General features: G+C 36.7%; 1 protein-coding gene across 16 annotated transcripts in view; it reads right to left on the bottom strand.

The window, feature by feature from the left end:
- Positions 1-11,285, bottom strand: part of LOC113091140 (receptor-type tyrosine-protein phosphatase F-like) — a 204,520-nt gene extending 193,235 nt beyond the window's left edge. For 4 of the 16 annotated variants that reach the window (XM_026256612.1, XM_026256605.1, XM_026256625.1 and 1 more), the window contains exon 1: positions 10,896-11,284. The gene's annotated coding sequence lies outside the window, so the exon portion shown is untranslated. Of the gene's footprint in view, positions 1-10,895 lie in introns of all 16 variants that reach the window. The other 12 variants (XM_026256646.1, XM_026256618.1, XM_026256629.1 and 9 more) reach the window with 6 other exon arrangements.
- Between the last annotated feature and the right edge of the window lie 8,019 nt (positions 11,286-19,304).

The raw sequence follows: 19,304 nt of genomic DNA on the forward strand, positions 1-19,304 counted from the left end.
ACAACGACAGTAAACAAGAGAGTGTGAGCACTGTGTGCGTTCAGGCACTGCCTTTCCCAGCGCCGTCAAAATAAAAGTCTGGTGCACCGTTGTGTACGAAATGTGCTAATAAATAAACTTGCCTTGCCTTGCCTTTATTTGTATAGGTTCATATATGGCAACTTAAACATAAACAAATAGTACAGTTACCTTTTTAAAAAGTAATCAGTGCAAGAATTAAAAAAAATATATCTATTATAGGTATTTGTACTTAAATGTACTTACATCAATTTGACTTAAAGAAGGGGAGTATAGCTCAAATTAAACTAAATTAAATTAACAGTTGAAAGCCAAATGTATATATTTTTTTATATATATTATCATGATCTTTGTAGCCAATCACAGATCTTGCGTTTACATGCTCCATCTTAATGCAATTATAATGAGATTATGGCAATAATGTGATTAAACTTTACCTCATGTAAACGCAATACTTCAATTTAAATAATGCGATTAAACTCCTAATTGCAGCAAGCATAATGACGTACGCCGATTTTATTCTTAATATACAGGCATGTAAACAATTTAATCGCAATATTGCCGCAACGTGATGCGCACCTGTAATAATACGCTAATTAGAAATGATGATGTGGAAGAAAGCATTGCATTTCTGGGGAAATCACAACACACTGCCACCAGTCTGTTCCTTACCATCCAGAAACAAACAAATTGGCATCATATTTCTATGGCACTGAAAAAGCATGGAATACAACCATACAAACGTGTCTTGCATTAGACGTAAATAAATTAAAACAGCGGCCTGTAACACATCTGCTTTTTCTGAGTCCATCATTTGTGCTGTGCAGTTGGGTATGTTTTCGGTAGTAAAAAATAAACACAATCCATTATTCGAATAATAAGAATAATGCAAATTGCATATAAACGGGAGTAAAGAGATTTGCTCTTGACATGTAAACACCACAATGTGATTAAGTGCTTACTCTGATTATTGGAAATAATCACATTATTCGTGCACATGTAAACGTAGTCAATGACCAATCAGCACTGTTTAAGAATCGGCTCAACAGTGTTCAAATCTTGGAGGGAAATGGACATTTTAAAAATTTCAGTATCAATGGTATCGCGGTCGGTACTTTGACAACACTGTATTATATAATACATTTTTAAAGCTTTCTGAAAATGTGTGGTTAATGGTTGTTTACCTCACAGTTTATTGGAAAGGATATAAAGCTACTGTAAGCACTGTAAATTGATTATTTAAAATGATCACATCTAAAGAAACAATGACTTCATCAGTCCCTATTCTTCACAGATAGCCTTGTGCACTTCAGACTCAAGCACAAAAAGCTTTCCTGCTGACAGATATGATGGAATATTTTATTAACCAGCGGTGGCTTGATATATATACACTCTTGAGTTTCAATCCCCAGAGCGTGTCAAGGCCAGAGATGGACCACTTTGTCCTGTGGACTATTATAGCAGTCACAATCTAACACCTATCTATCCACCATCTGGGAGAGGCTCCATAAAACTCCCATAAAAAGACAGAGTGGCTGGTCACTTGCAGATCGCCTTCAAAGGACACGGTTCATAAAACACACACACTCATACAAACGTGTATTTATGAATCCATTTGAGAACCTACAAATATGAATAATCAGAAAATCAAGCCTGAGTTGTATTTCAGTCCATCCTAATTTGAGACATGCCAGAGCCTTTGAAACTCAGTTGATGGATTAATGACTGTAATGAAAGTCATCAGACAATCAGACAATCTAATCAACAAGTCTGGGATTCGGGATAAAAAGACAGTCCATCTTTTGTTCCCTCAAAGGAAAACACTGTTAGGGAAGTGTCAACACTAGGGTTGGGAATCGAAAATCAATTCCAATTCCAGAATCGGATAGTTAAGGTAAGGAATTGGATACTTGTTGTCAAATGAATGCTAAACTGCTAAATGTTTGATATCATTTTCTATATTTAATCACATTGAAATCTAAAAGAATCGGAATCAATAAGCAGAATCGGAATCGGAATTTATAAGTTCAAACGGTACGCAACCCTAGTCACCTATGCCTAAAGATATTCAGTTGAATGGTACACTTGTGATGCAGCTGTTTGTATTCAGTGGATACTACGGGGAAGCAGCATTTTCACTGTGACTGGTGATATTGTGTGTCATCATCTGTAAATCTGTTCACATTTACAGGATCCTTCCAAGCATCAGCGAGTGCATTAGTGATCGATCTGTGTGCGTCATAAAGAAGTTACAGTCTGACTGAACGCAGCCCGCAGTTTATTTTATTCTGTTGTTCGTTTTTATATTAAATATTTTGAATGTTTTTCATTTCTATTTTTTATATTTTTGGTTTCATTTTAACGTTTAAGTAATTTTTTGTGCTTTTTTGTTATTTTTTGTTGTTTTAGATTACATTTTTGTATTTGTAGTTGTTTTAAGTACATCAAATTAAACTAATTTAAAATGTGGCCCTAGCAACTAACTGGAAAAAAATAAAATAAATACAATAACCCTGTTCTGAAGTAAACCAAAAGTTCACAAGTCTATTTATTTTATTATCTAAGCTGTGCATTATTATTTGTTTTGTTGCAGTTTATTTTATAAATATTTATATTTTATTATATGAGACTAGCACTATATTTTCTTGCTGTTTCCAACCACAAATGAGAACAAACCGGCATCTCCTATAATTATGGTTTATTACTGTAAATATGCATAATGCAATTTGAATCTGATATGAACAACAGGATGTTAAAGATGTCTTATTTTACCAAAAGCCCACATATCCACTGAGCTTTTACAAATGTTGACTCTCATTATGTGTCGCCAGAAAGCTTTAATCACGTCAGTGTAATAGTAGCAAAATAATTATTTTTTCCTGTTGAACCAGAATTACAATCAACTAGAAGCCAACGCTGAGGATTTACGGGTTAAATCTCTGGAGAACGTCTGCAAGAAAAGCTAAATTAGCTGTACTGTCAATTTGACAAGAGAATATTTATTTATTTGTTTGTTTGGAATATGTTACTGAATTCATCATAGGCATAAAACGCCAATTTCCAATTTTTATTTGTACTGTTTTTGTACATTTACAGGGCTGTTAAAGTAATACTATTTGTTTAATTGTCTTAGAGATGTACACGTAAATTGTCTAATGCCAAAAAAACAAACTAAAAAACCCCCCAGCACAAATTAGTACAAAAAACTGTTGCAGGATATATGTGTAAACAATCAAATAATTAGGAGAGGAAATATTTGTCAAGCAGCAAAATCATTTCTTAGCAACTTGCTGATGTTTTGGAACTTCTACAAAAATGTTTTGCAAGAGTTTTTTCTAACCATCACTAAACTATAACAAAAAGATGCCAGCACTATTGTGCCGACAGCCTTGTTAGCACACCTGCCGTTAGTCTAAAAGAGAATTTTCTACAGGATTTTCTCACCGCACATGCACTGAAAAGTTGTGAAAAAGTGAGAAAGAATGTAGGCAAGGTGTTCTTCATTAAAGGGAACAGCACAGGGGATATATGTCTGCTGAGGCATTGTGGGAGATGTTCAGTAGGGCCTGACAGAACAGTGTTTTTCACCAGTCAGTCTTACACATGACACAGAAATGATATTCATAGCGTGAGCAGATCTCACGATGTAGGCAGAAAAAAAAAAAGATTTCCCTGTCTACACTTCTTCTACAAAGAATTACACAAGTCTGAAAATAGAAAGATAAAATAAAACTGCATTAACATTATTTTGTCATCTTCAGTCTGCATTTTAATAAGCCCCTTACGACAGGATTCGTAGGTTTTATCTCAACAGAGTTGCTGTTTTGACACATCTGTCACAAAAGAAAGAACAAAGTGTCCCACCCCCAATTTGAGATGAGAGTACTGACTTCAGAAGGCTGAATCGTTTATCAAATCATACAGCTGAAATACTGCACAAACTTCATGCATGTCAAAAACTAGATGTTCTCTGCTATATGTTTTAACATTCTGTTTATAACCAACATTGTATATATGTTATGTTAAAAGAGCAACATCAAAATGTTCACCTTCAACTAAGGTTGGAAACAAAATGAATATTTTATTAGCAAAAATACCCCTTTAGTATATACAGTCCCAATGGTTGTTTAATGAGAAAAACTAATAGAAGTTTTGTCCATGAGATGACAAGAAAAACTTTGGTAGGAAGAACTTTAGCGTGCAGCTTACAGCAGTCCATCAAGAATGATTACTTTTCATGCATCACATTACCTTAGTCAAAGCATTCAGATAACGTATTGGACTGTTATTCATACTGAAATAGTACTATGGCTGCACTGAATAGAGTTGTAAGTCAATATAACAGCAAGTAGTATATTGTGACTCAGCGTGATAAACAGCTGTTTTTCTTCTAACAGACTTCTCAATGCTACTCACATTGATGCATATTTAGCTCCTTCACAGTCTTTATTAGATGCACAGATATGATTGAGAAAGAGACAACTTCAACATGACAGACCGCCCTAATAGCTAATAAATAAGTCTGGTCTGCATGAATGTGATACATGTAAAAAGTGTTTGTGTCGTCTGGCTAATTGCTCTTCTGTATGTTATTTCAGACTGCTCATTTACCTCTTTTGAAAGTAATTAACACCTTCAAACTATTTCCATTTGACATTATTTTAATGTTTTGAGCTTGATCATTTGCATGTACACAGATTGCATGTACACAGTTCTTAAGAATATTATACAAATATTGTATGTCTTACGCTAACATAATAAATACTAACTGTGTACACAATACACACTTAATATTAAAGAGATACTCCATCCCAAAATGACAAAGTTGTCATCAATCACGTACCCCCATGTCGTTCCAAACCTGTAAAGGCTTAGTTCGTGTTCGGAACAAAATTTAAGATATTTTGGATGAAAACAGGGAGGCTTGTGAATGTCCCATAGACTGCCAAGTAAAATACACTGTTGAGGTCCAGAAAAAAATATGAAAAGCATCGACACAGGGATGTGCTGTTTTCTTTCTTTCAAATCATTGTAGCACGGCTAACACCAAAATTATGGTGACGTGAAGAGACACAGAGGAGACAACGTATTACTGGTTGGGAAGTCGTGGCCTAATGGTTAGAGGGTTGGCCTCCTAATCGAAGGGTTGTGAGTTCTAGTCTCGGCCGGACGGAATTGTGGGTGGGGGTAGTGCATGTACAGTTCTCTCTCCACCTTCAATACCACGACTGAGGTGCCCTTGAGCAAGGCATCGAACCCCCAACTGCTCCCCGGGCGCCGCAGCATAAATGGCTGCCCACTGCTCCGGGTGTGTGCTCACAGTGTGTGTGTGTTCACTGCTCTGTGTGTGTGCATGTCGGATGGGTTAAATGCAGAGCACAAATTCTGAGTATGGGTCACCATTAGGGGTGTAACGATACGCGTATTCGTATTGAACCGTTCGGTACGACGCTTTCGGTTCGGTACGCGGTACGCATTATGTATACCGAACGGTTCGTTGGAGTATTTAATTATATTTGAAAAAAAAAAAAAAAAAAGAGAGAGAGAAATATAATGATATGCGTTCAACAAGGTAGCCCAATAACCCAAACAACGTAACAGGCAATGCCCCTGACACTCCCGAAGAAGAAAAAAACACCATCTTATATGTTTATGTTAGGCTACTCAGCAGGCGCTCGCTCACTCAGTACGCGCTGAAGGCTCGTTGCAAAATAGCCAATGCGTTTAACAGACTAGAAATGAGAAGATCCTCCAATAACCAACAGGTCTGGTGTTTGGGTGCACTTTGGATTCCCTTTAAGCTATAATGGTGATGGCAAGAGAGTGGTGGATAAAAAAACAACGGTATGTCGCATCTGCAACATGACAGGGTACACCAGCGGGAATAAAAAAAAAAAAAAAAAAACACCAGCGGGAATATCTGGGATATATGCGTCAGTACTATCTGGGAAAAGACGAAAAAAAAGGAGAAACATGCACGCAGCAAACTATCCCTGCAGCATTTAGACACTATAGCTTACAGGGAATCCAACCCAAACACCAGACCTGTTGGTTATTTTAGGATCTTATATTTCTGGTCTGTTAAATGCATTCGACATTTTGCAACGAACCTTCAGCGCGTGCTGAGTGAGCGAGCGCCTTAGGGGCCGTTCACATATCGTGCCTAAAAACGCATGGAAAACGCTAAGCGCGTCTTTCTCCTCCTTTCCAAAGCGCTCGGGCAGAAGCGCTCATGAGGCGTCTGTCTTTGCTAAGCAACAATGACGTGCTCTCTCCATGAGACGCGGAAATTTCAGCGAAGGATAAATGGATTTGCAGCTCTAAAAATCGCTTGCAGTAGCTCTGCTACTAAATTTATTTCAAAATTGCAATCCATATACAACTATGATCAGCTGTTCCTTCATCTTGGCTGAGCTCTCAACGTTGTTACGGGAAAGGATGAAGCTGATTGGTTGGTTCTTGTCACATGACCCGCGGTGCGCTTGCGGCATTCTGAAAAGTTGAGATGTTTTTACATTTTGCTGTATCTAAAACGTATCGAACCGAACCGAACCGTGACATCAGTGTATCGTATCGAACCGAACCGTGAATTTTGTGAACCGTTACACCCCTAGTCACCATACTTGGCTGAATGTCACTTCACTTCACTTCACTTCAAAAAGTATTCTCGTCACTTCATAGTGTTAAGATTGAATCACGGATGGCAGATGGACTATTCTTACGATGCTTTTCATACTTCTCTGGACATTGACAGTGTATTTTACTTGGCAGTCTATGGGAAAGTCACAAGCCTCCTAGTTATCATTCAAGATATCTTAAATTGTGATCTGATGATGAACAAAGCTTTAATGGGATTGGAACGACATGGGGGTAAGTGATTAATGACAAATGAATGATGAATTTTTATTTTGAGGCGGAGTATCCCTTTAAAAGTCAATCAAAATGAATCAGTGGTCTTTAACTATATCTAAAATGATATTGTGTGCTTGCTATTTTGGGTGGAATTTGCTAAATAATTACAGAGCTTTAATGAAACACTTAAATTTAACTAAACAAGCCTATTTGTCCACACAGGCCTACTAAAGTCACATTTACAACCACTGCAGGCAAGATGATTAAAGCAAAACACATTTCAAGTCTTGTTAAATGTTTGCCAGCAAAAATGAAAAAAAAAAAAAAAAAACTGATAAAATCTTTTATCCTATATTCCAGTATAAAAGCTTACTCACAGTTCACTAGTGTCCAAAGTTATAAGGCTGTGTTACATTAAAACTGTGCCTTAAATCTTAAGCCTTGCATGTGGAGCTTCAGAAAATATAATGAGTTGTCCTAGCTGCCACTGTAATGGTGCTGTAATACTGTCAATGCAGCAATACATGTGTCAGAGTTTAAAACCCAGAACTTTAACAAAGACAAAACACTTCTGGTTAACATGATGGAATGTGTTCAAGACCTTCAGAGAAAATCTGAGATGACTGGTCAAATCAGGCTGGTGTATTGCCTCTGAATGCAAATGATTTAAGTACTTTGGAGTTTGGATTAGATTTGCATGTAAATTGGACACCATCCTCATGTAAATTAGATTTTATGACAATCAAGTCTGTAATAATTCTCAATAGCTACATCTACATGCACCCAAATAATCTGTTTAAAATAGGATTGATGGCTCAATTGGGCTGAAAAGCCTTCATGTAAACATCTTATTGAGCTTGATCGAAATTAAATTTCCTCATTAAGAGGACACAAATTAAGTATATAAAAGCTTGAACCTGACTATTTTCTCAACCGGTTCCAAAAATGTATTGCACACATGCACAGTGCCTTGATGGGAATGTTACTTATAATTCACACTACACAAACGTGTATATCAAGTGTTCCAAACCCATCAGATGATACTGAATTTTAATCAATATCTGCTAAAAAGCTCTTCTTATGTAAATGTCGGGATTCTTTTTAGATATGTCATCAAGGCTAAAACTACAACTAGCTACATCTGGTTGTTTTATTGTGGTGCTTTCTTCAGTTTTGAATACATGTAATGCACATTTAAACTGTAAATGGTATTGCAACATTTAGGGTTCATATGAACAAAAATTTCAAAATCAATTTCAGTTGAAAATTATGGCATGTTAACATAAATAATGGCTCAATTACAGTAACGTTACTGCTTCACTAATACACTTGTGTGTGCGTTGTGAAAAAGACCTTAGATGAATGGCTCATATATTATAGACAAATTGACTTGTTACCGATTGCTGTCCTCTGCTTGTTTTGTAGCAGCTTGTGACTATTGTCCCTGTCTTTAAATCCCACTGATTGAGTCTGGCCCTTGATCTATGTTGGGATGAAACAAAAGGACTGCCTTCTAGACTCTGGTCGAACAACAAACAAAAGCTGGAGTAATTGAAAACCCTGGCTGCTCTGTTATACTGCACTGGCAGGAATGAAATGTGAGCGCCACGACTGGTCAGCAGATTGGTTAATCCACACGCTATACAATGCGCTAAGGTCTGCCCTTTCCCCATGAACCATTATTCTGTATTATGCCGTTTTCATGCATATAACATGTAAACAGCAAAACAATTCTCAGGAAAAACTGAATGTGCGATGTGTAAGCCAGTGACCGCATCCCTCACGTTTTTAATCTGCACAAACACTGACCTCACGATATTTCATCCGAGTCATATTTCAGACACCGTCGTTACTAGAGAGATAGATGTTCAATGCGTAGCTGCACTTGCCATTACTGTGAGGTGGTTTACTTGCTGCATCACCCTGTCAGGGCATGGAAAAACTGTGGTACATCATAAAATAAAAGTTGGGGGGAAACTACCTCCCTTCACATATGTTTACACTCCCACTCATTACTGAAATTACACATCATTTATCAGCATGGAGAGCCTGAATGGGCATGGGCAGAGCTGCTAAAAGAGAGAGCAAGAGAGAGATGCTGTTTGGATAGAGCAGAAGAGCAGCTCTCCAACATCTAATTAGCTAAAGCTGTGTTTTCTCTGCATTTGCTGCGGCCTCCACATCTCCACCCAGAGTCGGAAATCATCAGCTTAGGCCAGAGGTTCAAAAAATGGATACAGAGCTCCAGACCTGGTGCGCATCAGAGATAAACACTGATACTGAAAGAGAATACTACATTTAAGAGAACAATTTACATATTTTAGAAATTCATTTAGGAGACATTGAATAGAGGGTCTGTTTATCCCTTTCCCACCACCTACTCCATAAAGGAAGAAAATCGATGTTGGGTTGGGAGAACAAGTACTTTTTGTGGAGCAAGCTGGTAACACCATCATAAAAAAGGTTTTGCAAGGTAACTCATAAATGTGATTCATGTGGTGACATTTAAATGCACTGGTTTAATATGACTCCATTACTATGACTGCATAAGGTTACATCAACAAAAGCAAGTTTTAGGAGTCAAATCCTGAAAAAATAGCGTTTAACAACCGCACAATTTATTTCTTTCACATTGGAAACATGATTACAGAAATACATTTAATTTAGCAACTAATGGCAGATTTGAAATGGATGGGACAACCTTGTCTCTTTTAAGTGGCATTAGTATGCGTACAATACTATGGTGTTAGAGCAGCACCATGAACACTGGAAGAAAAAAAAACATCTGTAGATCTATAGGAGAAAAAAAGGTTTGGACAGGACCATGTCTCCCATTAAGTCATGAATCTCTCTCTCTCTCTCTCTCTCTCTCTCTCTCTGGCATTTACAAGAATAAATCTACATCTTTCTATATATAGCTGTACCTATCCATTATATATATGAACATATACATGTTTGCCAATAAGATGCATGAAATCAAAAGCATCCTGCTGCTGTGTATTTAGAATAAGATAAACATACACTTCTCTGAATCACACTTCTGAAAATCTCTAAATAAAAGAAAATAAATGCAATCAATGCAAACCTAACCCTACAACCTGATCATTTATTTTCAGTCTAAACCGTTGTTTATAGTATTTCGTGCTTGCAGATAATTAGTCATCGAGTCTTATTTTGCTGATGTGGAGTCTCCAGTGTCTACTTAAATACGGTTTTATAGCAGGCAATATCTCGCAGCAGATTGGGGTTGTGTAATTGCATTTCCTCCCAATTAGAAGTCCAGTGAAGCTAGTATTAACATAACTATCATACTCCGAAAACTGTCTTTCTTTAACACGAAAATGTCAATTGCGAACATAAGAGAAGATGCGATTTGAGACGGAGAGAAGGAGCGCGAGGACCTGCCCATGACTCAGTGCTGCAGCCTTCGGATTTCCTCCAGTTTCTCTCATCCAGACTCCCTAACTGACAGCTCATCACATAACCAACAAGCTATGGCAACACTTCACACTTCCATGTCCATTTTACACATTTTGCACTTTCATAAAATTACCTATAACAGCTATACGAAGCTATTTAAGTATGTGTGCAATATCCGCACGTCGACTACTTCATTTGTACTGCGTTTTTACCACAGCATTAAGAAGATTCGCGTTTTATAATAGGTCACATCATTCTCAACGAACCCGAACTGATTTAAACATTTTAATAACAAATACATCGAAATCTTGAGTTAAATATCTGACAAGTGCCACCAAGTGCTTATATGCGCCCATGAGGCGAGCTCATTTATATAGAAAACAAGCAACTGACAAGCTAAAAAACAATATATTAATATGTGTTAATCAAATATATTAATCTAATGGCATCTCTAGATATAACAGTGACTCGTAGAATTAAAATATTTGCCAAATTAGCTTCCAATGTTAAGTGACATGTCAAAGAACAACAGGGCTTCCAGAATAAAATAAAATAACATCATAACACATCTGAACGGTAACAGAAATGTTAAAAACTCAACTTACTCTTCAGCGCCTCATCGGTTAGTGTCGTCTCTGTATTTTTTCTCTCGTCGTTGGCATCAGCTGAGACTATTTTCACCTCAGAAGTGAAACAGGATAAAATCCTCCTCAGTTTAGCAGCCCCTGACTCAAATCCCGATATTTCTTCTCCACAGACACCTTGCGCGTGCACAGCGAATAACATTCAAGTATAATATATCCTTTAAGAACGTGTTCTGCCTGTAAAAGGTCCGTTTTCATGGAATAATAAGAGTATTTTCGGAACCTGCTTTCATAGTGGAGCTCTCTCCTCCTCGCGCGCTGTGCGGACAGGTTTCGCGCTCTCCTCACGAGCTCTGGATGGATGATGTGCGCTCAGTCTGCCTCGCGCTCACTAACGCACGCACACGCGCACGCACTGATGCGCTTCATTCCACACCGTCCTGTATACGTGTGTGGGTGTATTTCATGTTATCCTACACAGTTTTCTAGGGCATCCCGAGAAACTGTGTCATCGTTGCCACCTAGAAAAGAGAGCCATGTCGAGAAAAACCGCTTTGTGTGGTTTATTTGCTGGTATGTCCTCGTTTTAAGAGTATTCCGTTTGTGGTCACTGTAGTGTTGATTTGTGAATGTAAAGACTGATGCTTTGGCTTCTGTTTTAGTTGGCAAAGAATGCAGATAGAGACAGGCTAAAATGAACACTAAGATGTACATATTTTAATTTCTGTGTTTGCTCTGACAGCAACAATATCTCTGATCCAAGCCGAAGCAGAATTAACCCCTTATGAACAAATCAGTGATTTGAACGAATCGGTTGAATGAATAAGTCAATGACTTACTTAAAAAAATGCAACATTCGTCGCCACCTACTGGAGCAACGATTTAACCTGCAAAAACAATCTCTGTGAAACCCCCATCGTCTCGAATGAGTGTAACTACAACAAATAACCATACCAGAGTAATACCAACAGTTACAAAATGCAGTGCTTTTAAACTGTTATATCAGCACTCTTTTAAAGCTGCTTGACAAATCAGATTTAAGGACCAGAACTACTTTTCTCTTATAGGCTACTCAAATACAGAAATAACTAATAAAGGTTTTAAAGGGTTAGTTCACCCAAATATGAAAATGATGTCATTAATGACTCACCCTCATGTCTTTCCAAACCCGTAAGACCTCCGTTCATTTTCAGAACACAGTTTAAGATATTTTAGATTTAGTCCGAGAGCTCTCAGTCCCTCCATTGAAGCTGTGTGTACGGTATACTGTCCATGTCCAGAAAGGTAAGAAAAACCTCTTCAAAGTAGTCCATGTGACATCAGAGGGTCCGTTAGAATTTGTCGAAGCATCGAAAGTACTTTTTGGTCCAAAAATAACCAAAATTATGACTTTATTCAGCATTGTCTTCTCTTCCGGGTCTGTTGTTAGCACGTTCACAACACTGCAGTGAGGCGGCTGACGTGTTTTCTGGTGCGCCCAATAACAAAGATAACACGTCAGCAGCATCATGCATCAGCAGCATCAAGAGTGCACTCACAACAGACACGGAAGAGAAGACAATGCAGAATAAAGTTTTTTTTTTTTTTTGGACCAAAATGGACTACTTTGATGATGTTTTTCTTACCTTTCTGGACATGGACAGTAGACCGTACACACAGCTTCAATGGAGGGACTGAGAGCTCTCGGACTAAATCTAAAATATCTTAAACTGTGTTCTGAAGATGAACGGAGGTCTTACGGGTTTGGAACGACATGAGGGTGAGTTATTAATGACATAATTTTCATTTTTGGGTGAACTAACCCTTTAAGATAGCTAATCTTAAATAATTATTTAGGTAATGCTTGTTGATGCCATCAGTGAAAATAATCACAAATTGTCATTGGCTTTTTCTGCTTAAGACCAAATACTGTAAGTTGATACATCAACATGTACAGTATTGACACACAAAAAAGAAAACAAATGCATTGAATGGATTCACTATCAACCCAGTTATTTTGTATTATTCAGTATTTCGGCACTTGTGCTGCAACAGAAACGTATTATTGCAATCCTTACAGATGGAGGTGGAATATTACAAACACTTGCCATTTCTTGACCTTGTGCAGAGTGCCAGAAGACGCTGTATTGATTTTTATAACAAGCCCTGCATAGAACTCAAAACAGAATATGTTATTTAACTACTCATTATAATAGAAATTATTAAAGACAAATGGAATAAGCTATTTTACAATCACATAATTCATTTTACGTATATAGATTTATGTGCATTCACGTGCCCTTAAATAGGATTTTCTCATATTCTCTTTTAGCATGTACAATATGATCAGTGCTGCAATCCGGTTTACCAAGCACACACCTGCTCTCCACTCTCAGCCTTCGAGGAAACATTTCTTTTTTGCACTGCCTCTTAAATTAACAGCCTCTCAAGCATTTCAAAATAGGCAGAAATTTACAACCTCTCAAGCATTTCAGATCGGTACAATAGATAACATTTTTAGCAGTGAGCTGTGATATTACAGATTGATTTTTATTACTTTATCCAATAAAAATGATTTCCTTCCTTTGGTTTCAAGGAGAAAACAGCCAAAATAAAAAGCGAGGCCTATTGCTTGGGCCCTATAGGACATAAATCTTTTATCCATGGCTTCCGCATGGGAAAGAGATAAGGCTCAGGAAAACGAAACACTGAAAGACTCATCTGAATCTCCCAGAAGCTCAGTTCCCCTGAGTGGGCTGATGCACAGACAAATATGCCAGCTCAATCCATGCTGCTTTGCTAAAAAATAAGCAAATATCTAAATATGTAAATGCCACAACAATATAAAGAACAGAAAGCACACTCAAACTCGGTGAAGTAAATGCCAGTAACAGTGTTCAGATAATACGGGACGAAAAGAATGCCGTTATTTGTGGATGTTTTTTTATGAAAACATTCATCAAGGTATCTAAGCAATCTCAGTTTACCGTAAAGCATTTATTCTATACATGCAGCTCTATGATGTTATGTTTGAGTATAATTACTCTGTGCATCAAAATCAATGCATAACCTAAAGCATTACTGGCTCATTTACAGTGCACAACCTGTCATGTAGTGCATTTTTCATGCATTCTACTTTGCAGTGCAATCCTAATCGTGTGACATGTCCTTTTCCAACTGTCATCTATTTAAGTCACCCTTATTTGGATGAGCCTCAATGTTGTCACTGTCAGCAACATGAGTACCAAGAAACCCCCAAATCAAACATTGAGTGAAAGTGTGACAGAACATGCATGTCATGCGTTACCTGGAAAACAAAAGCCAAACATCACAAACAGTAAGATCACAGTACAAATCGAAATGTGATTGCATTAACTGTGCATAAGAATGTTTTTTTAATTCAATGACAATAACTAAATAAAGGTCTCTGAAACACTGTATTTTTATGAGTATGGACTATAAAACCGTTTTTGTGCAAATTGAATCGACTGAATTAATCTTCATAGCATTTCGTTATTATGCTTTGCAGTATGAAAGCATTTCCTTGTTCTCTTACTACCATGTCAATTGGGTTTACACACTAATGGATTGCATTGGTTGTTATGTTGTCTACCCAGACAGACGTATCATCACTGATTGAAAGCACACAGGTCAGGGCCTTTTTCTAATCCGGCTGATTAGTCAGGGTCTGCGATGAGCTCACTGCATCTACAGATAGCAAACAATGCAACAACAGCTCGGCCGGCGTCATCCTTCACGAACCCTTAGGGACAGTGTCTGACTCTTAGAGGCTGCTGTGCCCTTTGACCTCCAGATCAAGTGCCTCAATTACTGTATACCTGCACACAAGGATGGGTGGGGTCAACAATTCAATTAGAGCCAGCAGCACACCCACTAATCACATCAGGACTGCCAGAGTTTCATTAGCACTCAAGAGTCTTCAAAGCCTTGCCTCTGTGTCAGTAAGGGGATTGGCCACCCGCTCTTTCATGCGTTAATTAAATTTGAAGTCTCGTTGGCTAAAAGGCAGGCTCAGTATTATGGTTCTGAGGTTGATGAATATTATATAAAAACCTAAATGATTTCCAATGGAGCATTTTTAGTTAATATGCAAACTGCATAAAGCAACAGACACTGAGAAGTGCAAGAGATGGACATCCTTGTCATATTTAAAAAAAAAAAAAAAAAGAAAGAAATAAGAAATTATATGTTGCATTACAAGGGATTTCAGGATGATTAAGAACGATTCTTCCAAAATTCTCAATAATACAGACAATAATGAAAAATTATTTCAATTCTAAAGTATTTACCATGCTAAAATGTCTTTATATTAATTTAGTAAAAATTGCATAAGAGCCACAATAATTTAATTATGTATTATAATATATTATGGTGTATATTTAAACTTTTTGTTTTGTTTTGTTTTAATAACAACAACAATTATTATTAATAGTAGTAGTAGTATAATAAATGTGACTTCTGTAAGATTTACTTAAATGTTTCTCCAAAATCTCATTAATACATAAAATAATGAAATATTATTTCAATTGAGAAGTATTTGTTAATTATGCAAAAACAAAACTGTTACGGTACTTTTGTTTTTGCTACTGAAACACTGTATGAGAGAGGCTCTATTATTATAACTGATTAAATTCTGTACAAAAAAAAAAATATTATATTAATTATAATTTTATAATAATAAAAATATGTATTTATCATTATTAATACTTTTGTTGTCTCTGTCATCATCATTATTATTAACATGACCTGGACATTTTCAAATTCCTTGTAGCAGTCTGTGTTGATTACAGAGTGACAGAAAGAGGAAGAGAGGACGAGAGGAGGCAGAGCTTCAAGGCAAACAAACTTCTTGAACCTTTGCAAATTTCAAATGAGCTCAGGCTAAATTGAAATTCAAAGAAACAGAGTGGATAAAGAACGCCAGCTGTAGACTGAGAAGTCAGTGATGGGGAAAATACTCTGCAGGCTGCTTGAACTCTTCTCAGAGTGATACGGGTGTGAGACACCAAACAAGCATTTGATCATGTACTGGTTCTTTTTGACTCAAGAAACACAGCTCTAAATAAAGAAGCATAGCTTTTACTCACTGAAACATCACATACATTCATATCTTCACAGCACATCTTATAAAAATTTTTTTTATCACACATGGTAGACCAAATAAGAACTTGGCCATTGAAGCCATAATTAAAATGTACGTGAATTTTGCATTAGATAAAATATCAAAGAAAGTGGAACTAACTTCACCACTTTGTGTTTCTTTGTTTGTAATGGATATATAAACACTGAGTTCACAGAGGTTTTGAGATTCGCATTATCTACAGACGTTTCATGAACCACGAACACAAACTGTTTATCCAAAATTGTATTCTTCATTACTATACAGTTTGCAGAAAACAGTATGTGAAGCATGTGGTATGTCTGAATTTATAGCTCTGGGAAAACACTAGGCGAAAGGTATCGGGATGACCTACTACTTCCATCTGGATTCTGAAGTGTGCATTCGATGGACACTTTTCTATGCCAATGGGCCAGAGAAGAGGATTTATGAATGGCAGTAAAGTGACGAAACTGGCGCTGTAGGTCAGATGTAGTACAGTACATCTTAATTTGAATTCATACTACTCATATTCATACTAAAGAACTTACTTTTTTAAAGGGTTAGTTCACCCGAGAACTCTTCTACTCACCCTCAAAGCATCTACATATGTGACTTTTCTCTTTCAGAATAATCCAGTCGAGGTTATATAAAAAATTCAAGCACTTAGTAAGTGAACAGTAATTACACATGACTATAAGCAAATTGCACACTTTTTCATTACTAAATAAGGTTTTGATCAAAGAAATGGCCAATTAAAGTGGCATTTTTATTTCATGTCATGTTCTAAGTGTGGCTTAAACATATTTAAGTGGCTTAAATACTATTTGGGGCTGCTGTACCTGTTAAAAGCCCAGAGAGGAAAGAGAGCAGGAACTTAAGAGGAATAAGACGGACATTAAGCTTTGCATCAGCTCGTGAAATGACAGCTCCTGTGGATCAGTCACTCTGAACTCTTCACTCAAACAGCTGTGGGGTTTGACAGCTGGATTTCAGGATGTGAGAATGACTTGTTGTGTCTCTTTTCACAAGAAATCAAGATGTAGATTATATATAGACAAAGTGATGTGTGCCACACCACCAAAATATAACCCCTTGGTGCCCAAAACCTCACATCGACCTATAAATAAATTCAACTCTGTCACCTCACATGAAACATGCCATCGGAGGGCATGAACTAAAACTGCTCGTGCTCTAAATCCTACTCTCTGATTATTTTATAGCTGATGTCTTGGGAATCACTGTTCCTTCATGACAGCAGGAGTCCCAAAGCGGTTAATCTCATTGGGTCTTCTTTGTCATTGAAAAATGACTGTCCTCACAATATTGTTTTATGCACTTAAATCTGCAGTGTGTCATTTTACTCTGCTAGAAGTAAGGATTCGCAACCATAATGAATAAATAATGTCCAACGAGGTTTTCCTAACATTACTCCAACCTGACATTTTTTAAATAATAATTATTAACATTTTGATTTGGGTTGCTTTTATTCGTATGTGTTTTGACTGGACTGACTCAAATAGAATTTTGGTGCAACTTTGTTAAGATGACAAAAAAGACATTTAAATCTAAATCTAAATCAGGGGTAGACAAGTTCAGTCCTAGAGAGCTCAGCTCCAACCCAGAAAAAACCCTCACCTGCCTGTAGCCTTAGTAATCCTGAAGACATTGATGAGCTTGATCAGGTGTTTAATTATTTGACTATTTAATACAAATCCATAAAAAAAAAAAAAACAATCCATTCTCTTTCTCAAAGCATTTGATGAAATTAAAGAAAATACTGAAAATCATGTCCCAAAATAGCATGATGATAAAATTAGGACAATATAATTTCATGATGATAGAATGCGGACATCATTGTATAAAATAGTTCATGCTAATTAGACTGTATCGAAATGACTATAGTCTTCAGTTGATCAGTATTTAGAAGTTTTTTTTTTTTGTACTTTTCACTGTAAAACACATCTACATGATGGTTTAAATCAAGTCAGATAAGTTATTTAATATGCTTAAATGTACAACGTGTTATACAAAAAGTAATTTTTATAGGTCAGATCAAGTAGAAGTAGTTTCATGTTGTTACGTTTGACAGTGTAATAAAGGACAGTGAGCATTTGTGCCTGTACATTAAGAGTCATTTGGAGCCTTTTGTTGATGATGACATCAAACTTTGGCCATTTTCTCTTCTGTTAGACTCTCACTAATGCACCAGCCGTCATTTCACACTAGAGTTTTCTTCCTGAGCTATTTTCTGTGCGCCCTTAGCAGCTCAGAAATGGGTTCTGTCTCACTGACTTCGTTAATAATCATAATTATCTGCACATCTAGTTTATCCTCTCTCTCTCAGCATTCCCTCAGCCGATCGGGTTTCTGACGTGATATTGAAGCTGAGCACTGGGAGTTTCTCTTTCGCCCTCTATCCAAACTTGTGCATGATAGAAAAAAGATATCAAACTGGTTAATTTTTAATCTCTTGAATACAAAGCTGTGTAGCACAGGACTCTGCACTAATGGCCCCAGATTGGATAACTCGTGCAAGGCTCTGGAGATAACAGAGATCCTTTACTGCTGGATGATGGGTATGATTACAGGGCAAAAGAAAACAAGATTCTGTCAAAGCACCGCAGTTTGCACATACTGTCTGTCTGCAGTCAGAACGTTTCACTGACTGCTTCATGCTGGAGAACATGAGCTGACATATGACAGCTGTCTGTATTTCTGTTTCCCAGTACAAACCAGAAAAGAAACAGGACAAAAATAAAGTCTAAGTGTCTTCTTTCAAATGATGCAGTTCACACTCCTAAAATGTACTGCTTTTGTTTTTAATTCAAGCAACTAATAAAGAATAGTTTTTAGAATACAAATATTTAACCCTTTCAAGTTTTTGGTCTCAACTTTTCATTAACATAACATTAACAATTAACACTTATTCAGTAAATTTACAGGAAAATGAAGTATGTGCAAATATCTTAGTAATAAATCATATGTAAGTGTAGCTCTTTCCCATCAACTGCCAACTGTGAAACTAACAAACAGTTTATTCAGTTCATTGCATGTTTATTGTTATTCTTTTCATGACAGGCCAAATGTATAAAAAAAAATAAAAAAAAACACATGAACAAATAGGCCTATAACGAGATAATGGCAATGCCAGCAAACCATAAACAATTAATACAAAGCATCATATAATAAATATGACAGGACTGAAAAGATACATGAGAAACGTGTTTACAGTAAGTTTTACAAAATAAATTTGTTTGAACAGATTCAAAAATAATATATATATATATATATATATATGCAAAACAGCATGCATGCATTTATTATTATTA

The sequence above is a fragment of the Carassius auratus genome, chromosome 6, assembly GCF_003368295.1.
Source record: "Carassius auratus strain Wakin chromosome 6, ASM336829v1, whole genome shotgun sequence".
Taxonomy (NCBI): Eukaryota; Metazoa; Chordata; class Actinopteri; order Cypriniformes; family Cyprinidae; genus Carassius; species Carassius auratus.